The 21,063-nt window shown below is 37.6% G+C and overlaps 2 long non-coding RNA genes across 4 annotated transcripts in view; one reads left to right on the top strand and one right to left on the bottom strand.

Moving 5' to 3' along the window:
* LOC107071281 (uncharacterized) overlaps nt 1–16,510 on the top strand; it is a 119,471-nt gene extending 102,961 nt beyond the window's left edge. For 2 of the 3 annotated variants that reach the window (XR_016178069.1, XR_016178068.1), the window contains 2 exons: nt 15,568–15,667; nt 15,813–16,510. This is a non-coding gene — a long non-coding RNA (uncharacterized LOC107071281). Of the gene's footprint in view, nt 1–14,669; nt 15,115–15,567; nt 15,668–15,812 lie in introns of those variants that run through there. The other variant, XR_016178067.1, reaches the window with a different exon arrangement.
* The window catches only part of LOC149031042 (uncharacterized), a 64,780-nt gene that overhangs the window by 14,826 nt on the left and 28,891 nt on the right, over nt 1–21,063 (bottom strand). The window lies entirely within an intron of this gene.

The raw sequence follows: 21,063 nt of genomic DNA, 5'->3' as shown, positions 1-21,063 counted from the left end.
AAATAACAATTTGACACGGAGGCAAACTTTCATTTTTTTTTAAAGAAAAAAGTGTCAATAACATTTGAAAGGTTTATTTTGACTGGCCATTAATGTTTCTTGATATTGTCATAGAGGATTAAAAAATGAGTCATGCTGCGATCTGAAGAAAAGTTAGGAAGTAGGAACACGCCAAATGAAAGGTTCTAGAAATTTAATGTGTTTCTGCTATTTAGATAATTATTTTGGATCTAATAGATTTTCCTATTTTTTATTGACAATTGCAGGTATAAAAAAGATTCAAACAATGAATAAAAGTTTTTGAACAAATTATTGTACAGGTCATAAATTATCCATAGGAATGTATTCCATTGCTTTAACACGTTGAATGCAATAAGAATGGTTAGTAAGTTCGTAGCGTTACGTAAGTTCGTAACGCTATAAGGGGTCATCATTGACTTATGACATTTTTTAGAATAAAAGCGAAAGTGTACCCTTTCTTTTTAAATACCTATGGGACGTTGGTAATATTTTTTCTAAATCGTCCTTTAAAAAAAGAAAGTGTCAGGAGAAAAGAAATAAATTCTTTTATAAATAGAAATAAATAATTAAAGTTATAAAACCACTAAATCAACAATGAACAAAAAAAAATGTAATTTCCGGAACGCGAGTATAGAGAAAGTTCTTTCAAACAAACGTAAATCGATCGGTCATCAAAAATTACAACAAGACTCGTAATTACGATCGAGAAAATCTGTTATTTATGATCGTCATTCATGGAATTTTGAGTTCGTGTTAAACCGCAATTCCTTTTCGAGCAAGCTCCTCCTCGGGTATGGCTTTTGTCGCTCCTCTTTTTTCTCGAACGATAATTCAACGAAGTCAGACGTCTTCAAATTCGTTTCGGGACAATAGATACTAGAGCGCAGGATAAAAGTGTAAAAATGCTGACAAGCGGATAATAAAGGTGGCAGTCAGTCACTTTGAGAGATGGCGCGGAACAAAGAGGGTGAACGAGCAAGACAGCAAATGACGTAGCACCTAAGTGAGAGAGAGAGAGAGAGAAAGAGAGAGAGAGAGAGAGAGTGAGAGAGTGAGAGAGTGAGAGAGTGAGAGAGTGAGAGAGAGAGGGAACGAGGATGAAGGGACCGACCGCCTGTTCGGTGAGCCGTAAAAGAGAAAAGATGGATGAACGCAAACGTAGTTGGCGTGCACGCCGGAGAAACAGAATTTGCGACAGGCAATAAATCATAGACGGTCTCTTCTTTCCACCCTTATTTCTTATGCACGGCAACTTCGTACGGAATGACAAGGAGGTATCCACGTTATATACATATCGTCATCACCCAGAAGACCACGCGCGGTCATACGAGTTTAACAAAACGAAATAAGAATAAAATAAGCTTTTGCAAAAGCATTAGAAACTTTTATCTCTCTTAACTTTACTATAATAATTTGTTATTGAAATTGTTAGAAAAAAATTAACCGAGACGTGCGATCCAACTTTTCTATGGATATTTCTGAGCAACAATTCACGTGACACGAGATAACAAAACGATTTGCAAGGCAACAACACTTTTTGATCTTATCGTACGGTACACGGAGACAACCGAGACGCGCGTAGAGAATTTATTATCGATACGGATCAACATAGAAACCTTATTTCGTTTTAGATTGAGTTGGGATAGAATAAGCGATGATGGCGAAATGAAATAAAGGATAATTAAAATCGTGACATTGAAAGAAACCATAAAAGGTACCTGATTGCAAGAGTAGATTAATACGAAAGAAAATGATTAATCGAAACGTTTATCTTGAGATGATAGAGCAACTTTCATCAAGCACCTATCGCATCACGCAAGGACTAAGAAATATATTCGTTATTTTGAAGGTTTATTTATTTTGTCACCCTTCAGTAGTAGTGGTTCCTCTCGTGCATATTCGTAATAAACTTTCAAGTTATTGAGATAAGACAGGTAAGAGAATATAAATATAATCCGACAGGGTTATTACTCCGTCTATCTTTTCGAATATCCAAACAGCCTCAATAAAAAAGAAAGGAAAAAAAAGAAGGCACCTAAAGGGATATTAAATCCAGTTGTATACGAATTGGTCGGGCAAACGTCCAAGTAGAAAAAGATAAGATTTTTAAATCCTATAAAAAGATCAACCAAGAAAAAAAGAAAGAAAGAAAGAATCTGTATTATTTTGTCAAGGATCAAACGATTTCGGTGAAAGGGAGAGAGAGAGAGAGAGATGAGTAATAAAAGAGAAAAGGGGAATAGAAGGAAAAAAAATGGAGAAGAAGAAAATAGTATAAACATTTTCGTGCGAACCAATATAAGTGGCTTTTCAGTTTGGTGGAAAGTACAGGAGAGTAGAAAGAATAAGAAGTTGAAAAAGAAAAGGAAGAAGTACCGTTACGTGATTTGATTTTACATCGGGCGAAACATACTTTGGCCCTTGTCAAAGTTGCTCGGGTAGCAAGCGTAGAAAGATAGAGCGAACGAATAAGAGGACGGATATATACGAAAGGAGAAAAGAGGGGGTGGGGAAAAAGAGGGGTAGGTGGTAGTGTCCGATGCCGATGCCGGTGCCGATGCCGATGCCGATGCCGATGCCGATGCCGATGCCGGACCCGGTTCTTGTATTTGTCGAATACGAAGTCACGTACCGAATACATTATCAGATGGAATACGGTCTATGCATGCGAAGGTTGAAAAGCGGCAGACGAAGCGAAGCGAAGCGAGTGAGCGAATGAGCGAGCGAGCGAGCAAAGCTGCCAGGAGGATGGATGGACGGACGGGACGGACGGGACGGACGGGACGGACGGACGGACAGACAGGGCGGGTGACTATATTGATTGTGTAGCTGGCTGACAGCGACAGTGACATATGTCACCGAAGCTTCTCGTTATCGCTGATTTAAACATGAGCCAACGAGGCTCTTGCCGAGTTGCCTCTGCTGCACCAGCAGCTTCCTATAGTTGCCTACGTCTCCATCCCCCCGCAGTTGTTATTGCCGCGCATATTTCTCCCCCGCATTTTTTTCCCCCAACCTATATATATCCTTACCTTTTGTAATATACATATATGCGTCTATCTCATCTCAGTACTCGTTCGACCCTTTCGCGTTTACCCCTCCCATCCCACAAATTTTATCCGAAAAAATTTTCAATCGAGTATTTTTTACACAAACACAACCATATCGATATTGATCTTTGACTAGCGTTCGCGATAGTAAACGAGTCTTTTGAACGAATATTTTTGATATATCGTTTCACTTTGATTCTCGTATTCGAGTATGCTTTGATCGTATGTATGTATGTATCTATCTATATATGTACGGTTCGATAAAAACGTTTAGGGTTTCTCGTAGGCGCGAACTCGCAAGGGTTCTTCGAAAAGGGGTTGATTAATGGTACACTGTCGAAAGGATTATGTTAACGAGCGTCGACAACTTTGAAATCATTTGCAGATTTTGTTAATTACCAGTTAAAGTAGGGTTGTTTGAATCGTTAACGAAGGTAAACGTCCGAGCGTAAAAGGAATATTTTCAAATGTAACTTAAGAGTAAAAAAAAAGAAAAAACAAAGGAAAGAAAGAACACATCGTTGAAATGCGAAATTCTCGATATCGAGTACTTCACGTACTAGCAGTTTGCTTTGTTTTTTCGCGTCTCGTATGTATGAACGCAGATCCTCTTACGTATTCAGTCTGTATACACCGGAATCAAATTTAAAAGTCGACGTGCTCTCTTTATATGCTCTCGGCTCTTTTGTATTTTTAAACCTTAGTCTCCGTCGTACTCCGCGTTCCAATACTTTTTCCTCTCGTGCATTATTCTACCTTTGGCGTACTGCATGACCAATTATGGAAACGGTATATATGATTTTTAGTTCGTCAAATTACACGTTAAAACACGCATCTGTAGACAGTTTCTGATTTTATTTTTTCAACTTCACTAGAAAATTTGATCCTATGTATTTTTCGATGCTGCTTTATACTTTATCAAACGACACACACAGACATAAAAGAAAAACGCGTTTATCGTGACCGGTTTACTCGTTGAAATCGTTTGCGAGAAAAAAGAGATATAAAATTGGAAGTAACGTCGCATCTGCGAGATGTCTCCTCTTCGCTGATTCATAAGATCAATCCCCTTAGCCGTGAAACGCGTTCACCCGTCGAACAAAGAAAAAGTGAAAGAAAAAGGGGAAGAGATGGGAGGAAGGAAGGAAGGAAAGAAGGAAGATAGGAAGAAGGAAATAGAAAGGGATGGTGATAAATGCAAAGCTCTGAAAAATGCAAAGCTCTACCGTAGCGGCGTTTGGTCGTCGATCAATGCGTTCCGCATACGTTTCGAATCCACTCGGTAAAGGATGAACGATACATCACTCCTCGAGAGCTCGAAACGCATCGAGAAAGCTCCGACGCTCCTCTCTCTATTTCGCATTTCCGATTCGGGAAAGGATCCTTCGACGAGAGGGGCTGAAGTACGGGGGTGAAGCAGGAACTGAAGTAGGGGATCGGTAATGGCGTGCTCGCGCTTTCGTCCTCGTGATAAATCGGCTCGAGTTACCTTGGTATTAAGTGGGAGGTAAAATCCGATTGAAAAATAAAACGAGATTCTCGGAAGAAAATAGATGAGAGAGAGAAAGAAAATAAAGTAGGAAGAAGGGACGTGGCTGGAGATTGTTGAGACAGCCTTAATTTCGATATTTTTATTTCGAAAAAGCCGCCGGCTTCGTAGCCTCTACTTAAGCGGCGCCTCGACTCGTTACCAAACTTAGGGTAGCCGGTCCTCCGAAAAAAAAGAGACGACTTTGCTTGTTTCTTGCTAGCAAACTTGATCGAAAACAATTTCAACTAGGAGAATGGATCAACCCCGTCGATGACGTTACTTTTACACTCTATTCATCGATATAGCATATTATATATGTGCATACATATATATATATATATATATATATATATATATATATATATATATATATATATATGAAGAGAAAGAAAGAGAGGCCTGTGCTCGAGGCCTGTGCTCGACCCTCGACGGAATTATCAGGCCAGACACCCTACTATTATCGTTACGCTCCCTCGGACCTCCCCCGGGGCCTTTTACCTTACGACAAGACTCCAGGACCGCTAATTATTTCCAACGAAATGATCACGGGACCATCGTCCGTAATGACAATGCCCAACGAGAGAGAAACGAAGAGCTGAATCGTCGTCTCCTTCTTCTTCTTCTTCTTCTTCTTCTACCTTAAGATCCTACGAAAATCGCGTTATTAAAGTGGGAGTTCTAATGATACACTTCGTGTTCGCCCTTTCGACGTCGGCTTGTGAAAAGACCTATCCTCCAACCAGTCTGACTGATAATTTCTGACGTTTGACGCACGTCAGACATCTTTTCCGTTCGGAGATTTCAATAAAGCTCCATCGATCCTCAACGTTTCACGAGACAAATTCATGCCTGTCTTTCTTTATTTTATCCTCGCTCAGCCGAAAATCTGCTGGCACCTATGTCAATTATTTTTTTTTTCTTTTTTTTCCTTAAACCAGATTTTTAACAAAAGATATTCTTTCTCTAGATAGACAGCTCGTGGACACGTTAACAAATTCGCATTAAACATTATTGTTAAGTACTATCGTATAGGAAATACTCATGATATTGGCAAAGATTTTGGCAGAAATTCTATATTCTGTATCCCTTACATAGTTACAATACTATTCAAATCCTTGAGATCCTATTCTTTTCGTTTGTCTTATTATTATGTCAAGCAGGGCAGAATCTCGTAAAGATTCCTATACACGTTGAAACATGTTGCGATACATGCATCGATTCCTAAGTTTCATGATACATGTTATTGCAATGCATGTAATTCGGTGGGGGGTCAGAAAAAAGTTGCATCAATGCAAGAAAAGCACGTGTGTTTGAACTTTGATATAACAAGACAAACTGAGAAGAATGAATAATGCGAAGACTAACTGAAATCGATGCAAGGTTCGTGAACCCTAAGTTTACATGCAGTGTAAAGGTTTGCACAGGGACACATTGATATTATAAAGAAAAAAACAAAGAAAAAGAAAAAGAAATGATATGAAATGAAAATGGAGTATTCGTGAGAGATAGTTGTTAATGAAGGATGAGTATCGCGGTGTCACGAAATTGGTAGAAGCGCGATATATGTCAGAGACTCTGGCACGAGTTCGCGGAGAATTTCGTGGAAGCGACTCGTAATCGGAGACGACGTCTCGTTTCCCACGCGAACACGAGTCTTCTCGGCGTCTCGTCACTCGGCCGTCTGCTTTCAACGCGACGCCCGTCTCTTCTTAGACGCCAGAAGACATCTCTTCTCATCTTTCCTTTTCTCGGGTCTTGGTCTCTATCTATCTATCTATCTCTTTTTCCCCAGCCACCCTCTCGACCGATATGTCGTCTTCGAGTATGAACGAAACCATCCAGACATGAGAACCGATCGTGACACCCGATCCGCTTGATATTTCCGAGTACTTCGCAAGAATCAACGAACTACTACCCCTCTCTATATTCGTTCCTGGATTACCTTCCTTCGCACTTCAATTTTGAGTTTCCAACGATGTTTCGAATATTTCCTAACGATCCGAGATACGACGAATATTCATGGAATGTTCATTGCAACAGGATTATCATTTTATTTATCATTATCTTAGGTTTCTATTGCGTGCAAATTCTTTTGATGGTAGTAAAAATAATATTTTTTCGTAATTCTGCCAACCAAGTCATCCCATACCTTACCAAACGAAATTTGTATTTATTTGTTTAATGTTCAACGATTATCGTTATAAAAAGTAAACGAGAACAAAATGTAATTTTTCGTTTGCGAAATAAACGACGACGACGAAATAGTTCTAATGTCTCTCGAAATATTACGGCTGGCAAATATTTCTGGATAAAGCTCCGAGAAGTCGCATTAAGGGTGCTTGCTCTCCTCCAACTCGGTTTTTACGCTGGCTCAAGCTTCAAAGCACGGCTGGATGGCACAAAATTGTTGGCTGCTATGACTACGACGACGACGACGACGACGACGACGACGACGACGACGACGACTGCGATGACGACTAAGACGACCGCGAGACTACGCAGATCTCGTTGGCTGACTTTGAAATATGACAAACGCACGTGCGTGTATAGCCGCGTGGCGTCGAGTAAATTTTGTTTATGCACCGAGTTGTACGCGAACCGTGTTCCTTGGCGCGTCGACGCACAACGTGTTTCTTTGACGAAAAGACACGAGCCGTAATGGTACCACAGACGAGACGTCTTTCCTTTACTTCTTACACCCACATGTGCTCTAACAAAGTCCAATGATGATTTTGCGAATCCCTCAAGTACTGCAATAATATATTTTACTATTCCTTAAAATTATTCAATAATTAACCTGACATGATGATTGATATTGCATAAAATTAATTTTTTATTTACCGTTGATATCTTAACAAGTCAATGCAACTGATTTTTCATTATTACCCATTGTATTAGTAGACGTAATCTTTTTTACAGGTAAAACTGGGACGTTGTCAGTCGCTTGGAGCAATGAAACCAAACTGCAAATAAATGTTGAAACTAAACCATGCTTAGATAGAAACTGAAAAGTCTAGCATAAAAATAGTACAAGTAATCCCTCCGTCAGTGAGCGCATCTTTCATTCCCCATTTCGCGAATCCGGAAAATCACGTCTGTCGAGGCGTAAAACACGAACGTTCCGTGAGAACTCCCACGTAATTTGTATTTGTTCGGTTGGACGTGTAAAAGCGGATTCCACGAGGCGGTAGATGTGACATCGTCGTCGTCGTCGTCGTCGTCGTCGTCGTTGTCGACGTGAAACGAACGAGCGTGAGTGAGTGAGTGAGTGAGTGCGTGCGCATGCTTTCGCCCTCCAACATACGACACCTGGCGTATGACAGGCGTGATTTATCAGCTACCGAACACCACTACCACCTCGGGCCCTACGTGAAAGGCGCCCCGTCTAGCGACGATTTCAAAGACCCCAACCTCGTTTAAAATAGAAAATGGAAATGGATGTTTACGGAAAGAGTACCAGTAACACGCCTTTCTGAGCGAGACCTTTCACCTTCAAATTCACCTACGAAAAGCTCGTTCTCTACAATTTCACCTATTTTCAGTCCCTTTCTGACGAACTTGGTTAATTCCCATCATGTTACTGTGACAATGTTAATATTACACGTCCTCAGCTACCGTTGTTACCGTTGCCTTTCTTTTATCACTTTTTCATAACTTTTATTTCAACATTTTATAATACGTATAGAACCATTTTTTGTTATTTTTCATTTTTTCTTTTGTTTCCCTTTCAACTAAAATGAAAAGCTACGTTTCGTTCGATTTTCACGAGAAAAATATCGACTGGATATCCAACGAACAACCCTTTTTTCACTTGTATGTCAATGTCAATATATCTTGACAACTGGTAGAACTGGTAAAAATTTAAATACACTCAATTACATAAGTTTTTGTAAGAAAATGTGAGAAGGTGAACGTGTACCGTGTTATTAGGCGCCATCGATGTGATGTAGGATTTTGTAAGTGTGTATAACGTTAACTCAAAAAAGAAAAGAAAGAAAAAGAAAAAGAAAAAGTAGAGAAGAAGGGTTGGGTAGAAAAGGAGGGAATAACGCAAGAACGTCACCGCTTTTCACGGAAGTTCGTTAAATTCGAAGAAACGGTCGGACGTTGTTGTTAGCGACGGCGTGTTGGACGTTGATCCGCATCTGGGGAATTCGCGAGAGGTACGAGAAGAGATTGTAAAGAAAGAGAGAGAGAGAGAGAGAGAGAGAGAGAGAAGGAAGGATAGAATGAGCGAGTCGGTGAGTGACGGGCGGACGTACCGACGATGACATGCTCCTTTCCATTTGAGCAATTTCAGCGCGACACGAAGCCGAGACGCCGACGCCGTAGCCTACGTTTCAACGTCAGAGAAAAGAAAAGCGTCAAAACGCCAGAAAACAAAGCAAAACGACCCACCCTCATCCACCCTCTCTCTCATACCTTTTCTTTTCTTTTCTTTTTTTTTCTCTCACGGTGCAACTACAAAACCGTCACCTATATTATACGTCTCTCTTTCTCTTTCTCTTGCTATTCTCGTGTGTCTACCTGCCCCCTATCTGTCTTCTTTCATCTTTTTTCATACACGCAAATACACACATACACACATTATTCTCTTTCTTGTAAGCTATCTCTCGGTCCCTTAGATCAACTCGCGTATCTCCAACCCGTTGCACAGCGATATCGTAATAGTCATTGACGGTGGCCACGCGGTGGTCGATCGCAGTTACCCTCCCGTCCATCATCGGGACGTTTAATTAACTCCATTGTGATCCTCTTTCAGACCGTCGGGTGTTCAAAGTCCGACTGATTATCACCGCTCTTGACATGAATTTTAGTCGGCATCTCTGCGAGAAAATAAAAGAAAAAAAAGGGATATCTGAGAATCGTTGAAAAGGGCGAGTGCCGATCTTCGAAAAAAATAAACCGGAAATAATCGAGACTACCAGAGGGAGAAGAAATTGAAAGGTTTATTAAAAATAATATAATAAACACGACAAATAATTTGATCGTGTAAATGTTCATTTTCTTTCTCACAATTGATTTGAAAATAATTAACAGATCCTCGCATCTTCGAGTTAAATAAAACTAATCTTTGATACGATCTTATCTTCCGCTGTCAGAAACATATATAGACAAAAATTGTTGTTCGTGATTTCTTGGAAGGAACGATCGGAGCAACGTCGGAGCTTCTACGAAGCTTCGAACGATCAAGATGAGTGGAATAACGCGTCAGCAAACAGGTGGTCTAACGTGTTATCGCGAGCGATAACGCCGATACTTTGAGATCGACGTTGTCAGTAAACAGGAATGTAATATTATGGTAGAACGTTGAACACGTATATAATCGGTCGGGTGTTTTTCAGTTAGGTAAACGCTACCGATGTCGTGATCGTAAATGCATATACTGTACGTTATTTTCCTTCTTCTATGTTGTTTTTTAAAGATTGGTTCTATACCGTGGATTGAACAGCGAACAGAAAGGTATTACATTGATAAATTATAGCTTGAAGTTTTGTAAACGTGAAAATATATTACAATTTCTTTTTGTAACACGGTTTGAGAATTAAAAAAAAACTTTCATAAAACATTTTAAAACAAGACTTTTCCAATTTTTTCATTTGGTCGACCTTTTTTATTCGAGTAAATATTGTTACGGCCCTGAGTATCTACAATAAACTACTCTATCACTATCGTAAACTGACAGAGATACTATAAGTGTAATATTTCTAGACTGATTTTAAATTAATCTTGTTTTTTCTCATATTAGCCGAAAACAACTTTGATCGATTTGATCAATTTTTTAGTCGAATCTCATCACAGCTTTATCTTGTGGAAACTTTAGCTTTCATTCGTTGACGTTCTTATTAAAACAGATTAACCTTGGATAAATAAAACTACTACCGTCTATCCATAATCAAGGGTAAACTTTTTTTCGTGATTTTAGATTTTTCAAAAAAAAAAAAAAAACGAAGATGCGAAAGCGACGACTATTTGTCTAGATTTTTGCCGATTTTATATTCCTTTAAGTAGCAATCTTCGATGAATTTTAATTTCTCATTTTATTCGACTACGTTTGAACGTCATTCCAATTTTCTTTATTAGTTTTTAGCATCGGACATTCAATGGAATTCGCATATTTAATTTTACGCGAATAAAAACTTCTTCTAAAGAAGTTTCAACTTCGTGACCTTTTATTACCAATCAGCAATTCGTAGTCCTTATAGTCAGATTCGTAAATTATAATATATACATAAGTATATATATTATATATCCTGGCATAGATAAAATAAATACAAATATAATCGAACGTCGTTGCAAAATCGTATAAGGAAAATTTTTTGCGAAACTGGTTCCATCCTCCTTCGTCCATTATTCATCGAATGATATTCGAAAATTAAAAATATCGATCCAAGGTTTCACAGAAACAACAAGTTTACTTCTAAAGATAGAGAGGTTCTTTTTCTTTTAATATGCAAAATAATAAGAAAAGCTTATAAGATTCTTCTTGAACGAGACCGTCAATATCATTCGAGCAAGAAAGTACCGTAAATTCAAAGATTATCTTAGAAGAAAAAGCTGAACATATCCGATGTGTGTGTTATAATCCAACGTGAAGACGTGTCCGTCAGTTTGGAATACTTTTTAAAAGCGAAGAGAGGGTTACACACACGTTGTGTTGTACACGTGCGAGAATATTGAAGAAACCGAATAAAGAAGCGTCGCGTATTAGTAAGAAACGAAGAGTTGGATGAAAAAGAAGTTGATGGCTAAAGAAGAAAAAGAAGAAGAAGAAGAAAAAGAAGAAGAAGAAGAAGAAGAAGAAGAAGAAGAAGGGTTCCTCTTCCACGCGTTGAAGGCGTGTCCCACCCCGTTTAGATACGCCGATCGAGCGTGTCTTCGGGATCGGAATGCACTTTGGGTTTGGCTCATATTTATTTTCGTATATCTCCTTTATCTTTATTCGCGTGTTTAGCCGTGTAAAAGTTCTGAGATACTCGGCCATACGTCGTTGCGATAGAACGCGAGCCGAATCGCACTCGCTTTGGCTTTGCCATTGGGAAAATAAAGCGCGTTAACGTTTCTACGAGGGAAAATATATCGTCGTGCGTTTATAAAAGGACACGCACGTTCAACGTTCATTCCTTTTTATTTTTTTGATTTTTTTACTTTTCCTCTCTCACCGTGCGACATGAAAACGATATAGTCGCGCACGAATTAACCGGAATCTCATCTTTTCTATGGCGTGGTATAATTTGCTATACGTGATCGAGATAAGAGAGAGAGAGAGAGAGAGAAAACGATTTCGAGCAGTAAAATTATCGCTCAATGAAAAGGAAGACGCGACGATGAAGGCGTACTACCTCGTTCAACTTTCAGCTTTCTAATGAATACCAAGAGAAAGAACGTTATACGTAATGCATACTTACTTTGCCTTTGATCCTACTGTTAAAATGTAAATATAATCTCGATCGAAAAGGAACAAACTAATGGGGAAAGAGAGAGAAGTGAAAAGATAAAAGGAAATCGAGGGGAGAATCGATTATTATTAAATCCGAATGGAAGCTCGTAATAAAGCTCGTAAAACGCGATGTTAAAAGCAGAAGGAAAAAAAAAGATAAGCAAATATAATATTGTCAATAATATTCGAGTTTTAAATCGCATCTTGTCACGTGGAAGTTTTGTCAGGTCTATTAGTATGCAAAAAAGAAATCGTGTCTTTTTTATAAATTATTCATGAAATCCTTTAGTCTATGTAAGAATAAAATAAGCTGTCTAATAAGTTAATAAGCTAAATAACCTGTCATATTATAACTTTCGAGTGACAAAGTCTCCTTTCTAGATGCAAATAAAAAACAAAAATAGGAACGCGAGTCGTAAATACTTGACAAATTAAGAATTTTTTTTGTCTTTGATTAATCGTGACAACACTTTGGAATCTTTTTTGGATTAATCAAGGTCTCGTCGCGCATTCATAGAAATATCATTACGCTATCCCATAGATTTATCGCATTAATGCGACTTATATGGTAGTTGTTCTATTTTTAGAAATGTGATTCGCTTCAAACGACAACAACCTTCGAATTCGTCTTCCGTATCTTTGCTCCGAAAACAATTTATCGATTTAAAGGAATCCCATTACAAGTTCTATCGATAAATTACAAGGCACATCCATCATTATGAAAGATCAAGATTTATGAGCCGTATTAATCCTATCCAAGTGTTTTCAATCACGGTACGCTTCGAAGAACGATAGCTATCGAAAGAGAATTTATTTCGTTTAAATATTCTTTAAATAGAGGAAGTCTTATTCTAAATTAACATTGAGAATAATCAAACGGTTTCTACTGGCTTCCTCGTCATCTGTCTTTCGTCCGTAACGTGGGAAGTTATTCTCATTCTCACAATCGACTAAGACATTAATCGAGCTTACACCATGTATCATTTACCATAGCACACGCGTAGTCAGACATAGTCCAAGTCCGACGAACATAGTCACAGTTTAAAGCTTATTATAAAATCAGATTCCTTTTGCGTGTGTGTTAGCAGCGTATATGTTAGTTAGTGTATATAATTCATCCTTGCGAACTGTAATCAAGGAACAGCGTGCACACGTATAACATATACTAACGTATATCTCTTAAATAATCGTCGTATCGTTAACGGTAAGCGCGAGAAGTACTTTAAACTAACGTTTCTCTCGCTTCTATCGCACGCGTACCCATTTAATCGCGAATAATACGAACGTAACATAAGGCCTGGCTATCTGTCAGAGCGTATATAATATTCTACCTTCAATTAAAACGGCGTATAATGTTTCGATTATTTTCTTTTTTTTTTTTTTTCAAACGTTACGAGCGCTATATAATCAAATTCAAACATTAAAACGTTCCTCGAATTTTCAATCAATCGTCAAAGTTAAAAAAAGAGTATGGAGAGAAAGAAAAATACTGATTTTCTACGTGACTATATTTTTCATCACTTTAAAGTATAAAATGACGGATCTAATTGTTTTATTTTTTTTCTTCCATCAATTAAGGAATCATCATTTATATTAACGTTTATTATCGCAATAAATTATATCCTATGATAAGCATTTGGATAATATAATCTTCGGTAGATCAATAATCGCAGGAAATAATAATAAAAGACACTCATGTCGTTCGTAATTCCTTTTGCCTGACGTAATATGAATCATAGATAAACCATCGCCTTTTCGAAACGATCAATTTTTCTTCTTTTTTTATTATTTTTATTCTTTTAATCCAGATAAGATCGCAAGTCGCGAACGGGCACATAAATAACCGTCTCTTTACACGAAACGACGTTTCAGATAAGAAAGTTACATCTTCGCTCTCGAACGATATAAAAATACGAAGTTAATTGGATCGAACAGAACGGTTCGGTTATCCGAGCACCAATTAAGTGTGCATACATTGAAATCACGATAAAGCTGTAGATTTTGTTTCACTTTATTAATTTATAATCACGTTATTTATTTCATTGTAAATTAAATTTCTCTCACTTTTCGTTTGTTATATTTGCCTATATTCACTTTGAATTCTATTCAAATAGAAATGCGAATTAACGAAGACAATAAAAAAAAGAAAAGAAAGAAGAACAATAAAATAGGAATTAATTAATCAATAACACGTCCAATCTGCCAACGTAATGTCTAAATCCCGTTTTACGACGGCCGAAGGAAAGTTTGCAAAAGACCGGCTAGTAAAAGACTGGGATCAATATCTAACCTTCGGTAAAGATCTATCGCTACGAAGGATCTAGACATCAATCGTCATATGTTTTAATGAACGAAAATACCTAAATAACGTACCTCGCTAAGCCATAAATCTTTTGCGTTGGTATATAAGCTGAGCTTAGAGTTCGTTCGATCGATCGACAAAAAATCTATTATCTGTCAATTAATTCTTTACACTATTGATCAAAAGTTAAGAGAGATATATACGCGATTCAAACGTTTAACTTTCTTCTTCGACTTTTGTAAAGTAGACAAATATTAAATAAATAAGAAGAAGAAAGCAGTGCCTTTCGTTTAATTTATTTTTCTGTTTTTTTTTTTTAATTTTTGTTCGTCGGGACTGGATTTTACAAATCTCGAAATTTTTGAGATTGGTCTTTGGTTTCGGAACAAAAAAAAGAATTCAATATAATGGTTCCTGTAGCACGTTCTACATTTGAGGGTAAAAAAAAGGAAAAAGAGAAAAAAACGGACAATATCGTTGGCGGTAATGTTCTTGTATCGCGATAGGGTAGAGCTAAACGTAACCAACTATCAGGCTATTTTGCGATCGTTAAGCCTGTAACATATACGTTACGCATAGCCCTCTCGCACGTAGAATATCTGTAAGAGTTTTGCGAACACAGAGACGGTGTGTTCTGGGTGAAGCTTATGCGAGTCGGTAGTATCGTCGGTTGCTCGTAAAAAGTCAAACGTATGGCAAGTCGGCGCAGCCACGTTGACATTTTGTGTATAAGTACGCAATATAATTAGCGACCATAATCGTAAATAAGGTAATTTGCATATATTTTGTATAATAAAGCCATTTTACGCGAAGGGTAAGAATCTTGTGCTTTATGAGAAAGTCCTCCTCGACCAATAAGAGGATACGACCTCGAGACAAGAAAAGTATTTTTTTCAAAGATTGCACCAAAATGATTAAAAACCTATAACCCGATCATCCTTGTCAATCGATTCACACACGGACGGTCAAAGTTAAACTTTCAAAAGAGTACAGCCTTTACGCTTGAATTATCCACGATTAAAGTTGCACCGTAAAATCGATACGAGCGACAACCGTATCCTTACCAGCTATCAATTCTTTTCGATTGCTGCCACAAATTTTTCATCTTTCATCGTAAAACTTGTCGATTCACTAAAGTGTAACATCAAATTTAACTTTATACGAAAATAACTTTAACGAAACATACAATTATTTATTAAAGTGAACTTCTTCTTCTTCTTAGGTTCAGCTGTTCGATTGCCAGATCCAAAATGTCTCGATTTGTTACGTTCAATCCTGCCAAGTATTATCCGAATCTGGAAATCTGGAAATTTTTCTAAAAGGTTTCTATCATTACTTTTTCCTAAAGCTTATTTTTACAATTCTGTAAATCTCTATACATAAGACTGAGTCCAAGATTTAAGTTGCTACAAACCGTTCTTACTTGAAATTATTTATATTCTGTTATTATTCATTTTTACGTTTTAGTATTATTCTCAAATTCATATATATATAACTTAACATGTAATACGATAAAATATAATATTACAAATGATGTCCTATAAGTAAGGTAGAAGATTTATGACACGGCAAAAATACGAATATTCAAAGTCAAGGAGAGTCTGATGAGTTGGAAGAAGAGAGAGAGAGAGAAGAGAGAGAGAGAAAAGGGGAGACAGGTGTTACGCCACTGAGGATGGCAGGCGGCTGTCTGGTCGAACGGACAGACGTATGCGGACAAGGAACGAGCTGGGTCTGGTGTGCGGCCACGAACGAAGTTCCTCTCGCCTAGCATACAAATGAAGAGTATAAACATGTCGTCATTATCTCCTGGATTTATAATATGGATACGTACACCCATACTTGACGGTACAGGTGGCTCCATCAGTGGTTCTCATTTTCGAGACACACGTCACTCTTTTTTTCTTCCAACATTTTCGCAAATAACCAAGTAAATTATGATTAACCAACATTTCTCTCTCTCAAACTATCCTTTATTCTATTGTCTGTATTTTTTTCTTGTTTAAAACCATGAGATTCTCTAATCCATTACTATATCCGAATATACAATGAACATTTGAATTTATAGCTTTAAATCTGCATTAAATAAATGTAATCTTCGTTTAATTTGAATGTTAGAAAGAAATATCTGTAGTTTGAATTCAATAAATTGACTTCCTACCTTATTCTCTCGTTTTAACTTTGAGGCCTTTGCGTTCGGCAAAGAACTGCGCTGCAGGCTTACGGTCGTGCCGCCTTAATGAGAATGGTTACGATAACGGTTATGTTCCTTACCTTCGTACGTTAACTAGACGTCGAGTTAGCCATTCTTTCAACATTTTACTTGGATTCACGGACATATATACTTATCGGTTTCACAAGTTAAAGGAGTTTACAGTCAAATTCACAACTCCGAATTGTAGTTTTCTCTTTTTATTGACCCTTACCGAGTATATTCGACTAGTTGTTGTATTTTCTCACCTTGCTAACCTACTCGAATTCAATTTGATATTCATTCGGTTTTGCATGGAAACCCCACCATTCGAAACGATCCTCGATAATATGCGACATTTTGTATTAATAAGCCACACAACACAGCACCGACTCGTCCTACGAGCTACTTTCCCTTCAATTTATAGCCTTATTGTCAAATAATGTGTATGTAAAATGTAAAATTTGCGTAAATGAGAATATTGTTATTATAAATATATTTATATATATACCCACCATTTTTTTGTAGGTTTTCTTATTTATTTTTATTACAAACTTTGCATACGATATCGAGTTAACCGACAAAAGTGTATTTGAAAGACATTCAATTAACAGATAGAGGTGTCAATTTTCATAAAATGTACGTAAATGCGCATAAATCTATACACGTCCGTTGTAATTAAAATCTTTTCCTTTCGATAAGACATTAAGGAAAAATAATCCGTCATATCTTTTTCTTTCTTTTTTTTTTATTTTTTTTTATTTTTATAACTCTCCATTTATAACCGACGATTAAAATCTCGTAAATGTCATTTTAAAAGATATCATAAACGTATATCGTATAAAATGAAAGAAAATTGAATGGCAGTTGAAACATTTTCAAGTATTTTCTCTGAAGACATTATCTTTTTCGTGTTATGCTTCGTCGATTATTTCACTTGGGAGGATCGTAGTAGGTACTTACTTACTTCTATATGTATTTTATTATCAACGAGAATAAGAGAGAGAACACACAACGATCACAAAGTCTCTGTAATATCGACGGTGAGATAAGAAAGGTGTAATCGAGAGCGAAAAAGAAAGTTTTCCTTAAGTGAAAAAGAAGATATAAAGAAAAGAAAAGAAACAAACAACAAAAAAATAATAAAATCCTACTCTCGATCGTTCACTTTCGCACTCGAACGAGTAGGATACACATATATATATATATATATATACATAATACAATGATGCAAGACACTTCCTTTGAGCAATGCACCGGCAATGGCGGTAATTCGTATCGAACGGCTTTGCGAGTGGGCGAAAAGAGAAATTATCGGACGCGTTGCACGTCGAATGTGGTATTATACGAGGATAGTAATTCACCGCTACGGATTATGGACTACTTATCGTATAATTTAGTAGAGTTCGCTATAAACGGCATAACGTTATGAACACGCAATGTGCTGCACACGCGCTCACACATATACACACCCGGTATAATATATTTTCTTGTCCCGATAGTTTAACATTATCGAATAGTAAAGGAAGGAACGTACGAGTAAACTCAAGCAAGATAGAAACGATTTGAAAAAATACATTTCGTCATAGCCTTGCAATACCATGGATCACCAAAGGAAAATCCTTATCTTTGTCGCGATAGTCGTAGTCGTTGGGCCCTCGAATATTTTTATGTAGCAATGAAGAAAAAAAAATCAATGTTCCATATCCCAAAACGAGTGGATTTTTATTTTTACTACCATGCCAACATTTTTATTTCGAATCCTGGTTGGGTCTTATCGAAAGAGGAATAATAGATCTGCTTTCGGATATTGGCAAATTCATTTGGCATAAATAATTTCGAATAAAGAAAATTAATAAAAATACCTGGTGGTGTCTTTAAACAAAATCGTGGTATTCGTCACAAGTTGGTTTTTTTCCTCTCATTAAAACGGTAAAAAAAATGTAATCGGTAATTGGCTGATATCGTTACGATTATTATACTTGAGAGCGTGTTAGATGCGTAATTGAGCGCATCTAGAATCGATCGTAACTCGGACATTAGCCTTCGGTTGTCGCGCGTGGCGGCGACTACGACGACGACGACGAGGACGACGAGGACGAAGGGGTAGAGAAAGGGAGAGAAAGGTAAGAGAGAGAGAGAGAGAGAGAGAGGGATGGCAATTAGTCGAGCGACGTCTCCATCGGCACTCTCGTCCGATACCGCGTTGCTTCATTAAGAGATAATGAAGCGTTAGAGATAATAATTTCCGGTAAATGTAGGTAATTGCCGGTTCTAACGGTATAAAATAGAATCGACGGATAACGTGTCGAATGTTAATTAGAAAGCATCATGTAAATGCGCGCGAATAAACTCGACCGCGAGAACCCCGTGAATCTCTCATCCCACCACCCTCCACACCACACCATTCTCCTATCGAAATCCTTATATTGGTCGAGATAAATCTCGACAGTTGGAGCAAGCTATCGAAAAGTTTCAATATAATAGACGAGAAATAGTGTCATGGAATTCATTCTCGTTTATCGTTAATTCCTTATTTTGCTTCTTTATATCGAATAAATGTTCAAACTTGCTTCATATGTATCCAATAAAATCGTCAAGAGATTACCGAATCAGATAAAAATGTCCAGACTTTCTCAAACAGAGTGGAAGAGAGAAGAAATTCTTAAACCGAGTCACATGCAGACATCGTTTCGAATTTCATTCTCATGAACTTCACCGACGAAGCGAAACCACCTCATAGCCACGGAAGGGAAACTTAATTACAAATTAGCAATTACTCGGGGCTCGTTAGAATCCTCGAACGTGAGTGTACAAACATTAAGAACTCGTAATCGCTTTGGGGTGGGGTTGGACGAGACGAGTTTGGCGTAGGTTAAAAAAAAAATAAAAATAAAAAGAGAAGTCAAAGGCCGGGGCAAAAGTTTTTAGACGAAAATCCGAAATAGTTGGAGTGCGGGTAGCGTAACGGAAAGGTCTTGTGTTTGCTGGTAACATTATGAAAAAAGGGTAAGAATGGGTAAGAGAGAAAAGGACAAAAAATGTTAGGGAGAGAGAAAGAAGACCGAGAAAGAAAAATAAGTGGCAGCGAGCAGCCAGGAGCTTCCCTCCGCAGATTTTTCGTGACAAGATAAGCCACGTCCTGTTTACTCTGGACTGCCATGGCATACGAAGATGCTCGTTAAGCCTTTTAGTGCTTGGCGTATCGTGCGAGCACCCACAAAGTCGTATATCACCGAGGGGTACCTCAGTTTGTACTCGTACCTTAACTCGGCCGCACGTAAAGCCCCCTTCGAAAGGAGAAAACCCGCTGTGTTTCTATATCGAGTGCTACTAGCTCTTCTCTTGACGGCACGCTTCTCGACTACCTTTCTTTCCTTTATTTTTCCTTTAATCTAACGCGACCACCATTCTCCATTGCGTGCTGTAAAATTCTCTCTCCGATTATAACGACGAGAATTCGAACTCGCAGATATATTTTATCGAGATACATTTGAACCGTTTAACTGCCTACGAATCGTTCGAGTTCCAACGATTCTCGTAATACTGAATCATCATATAACAGGTTGCCTGAGAAATAATATATGCCCTTCGTATATTTTTATTCGAATATTTCAGTTATCCTCAAATTGACCCTACCTGACGTAATTGTTTTTTATTATTATTACTAGTATCATATATATAATCATTATCATCGTCATCGTTTACAGAATGATATCGTATTGAGATTTCTAGCACTTGAATACTCTATCTGGTGGCTAAATTCAAAATTAGAGTAGATAGGTCGAATTGCTACGCCACGCCCCTGCTAGAGATCCTAATATGATTTTAAAAGAAACGCACGTTAAATTTCGCACGTATCTTAACTTTAGTATTTACACGTTCCATAAAATTGTAAAAAGAAAAATTCAACCAAGAAAGAAAAAATAAAAATGATTCTCTTTTACATCGTTCAGCTTTTACCGGACGGTCTCTCGCGTTCGAAAGCTATACGGGCTTTGCAAGAGGAAAGTCGTACGCGGAAGAACAGTTATACGAGAACGTGTACTGCCTGCGTAAATCTACGGGTTCTCTCGATTAGGTTTATCCGTGAGCACTTGTCAAAAGTTGCAAACGTATAATATCGTCACTTCTATTGCCAGGGTATCGTCCCGCTTAGTAAAAACTTAGAAATTTATATTCCCCTGGGTAATATCTTTAGTAATTTATTACGAAGCTCTCACAATTTCGTTCGTACCTACGATGGGTACTAGCATTGAGGGTTAATAACATTGGTTACGAGCGGATATTATATGACGACCGCACCCCTATGATACGACAGTTTCCTCAACTGTTTCTAAGATTAAAACTTTTGCATCATCTTCTCACAAATCACGCGGATACATAAATGTCATTTGATTTTTTACCGTACGATCTGTGATGGCAAGGAAGAACATACTAAATTTGATCTACGTTAAATTAAGAAAAAACTATCGTCGAATAATTCGATTCCTTCATAATAAGTATATATATATATATATATATATA

The sequence above is a fragment of the Polistes dominula genome, unplaced genomic scaffold (assembly GCF_049000335.1).
Source record: "Polistes dominula isolate Pdom_NZ unplaced genomic scaffold, Pdom_raw_medaka contig_12, whole genome shotgun sequence".
Lineage (NCBI taxonomy): Eukaryota > Metazoa > Arthropoda > Insecta > Hymenoptera > Vespidae > Polistes > Polistes dominula.
This window is presented reverse-complemented; position numbering and strand designations above follow the sequence as displayed.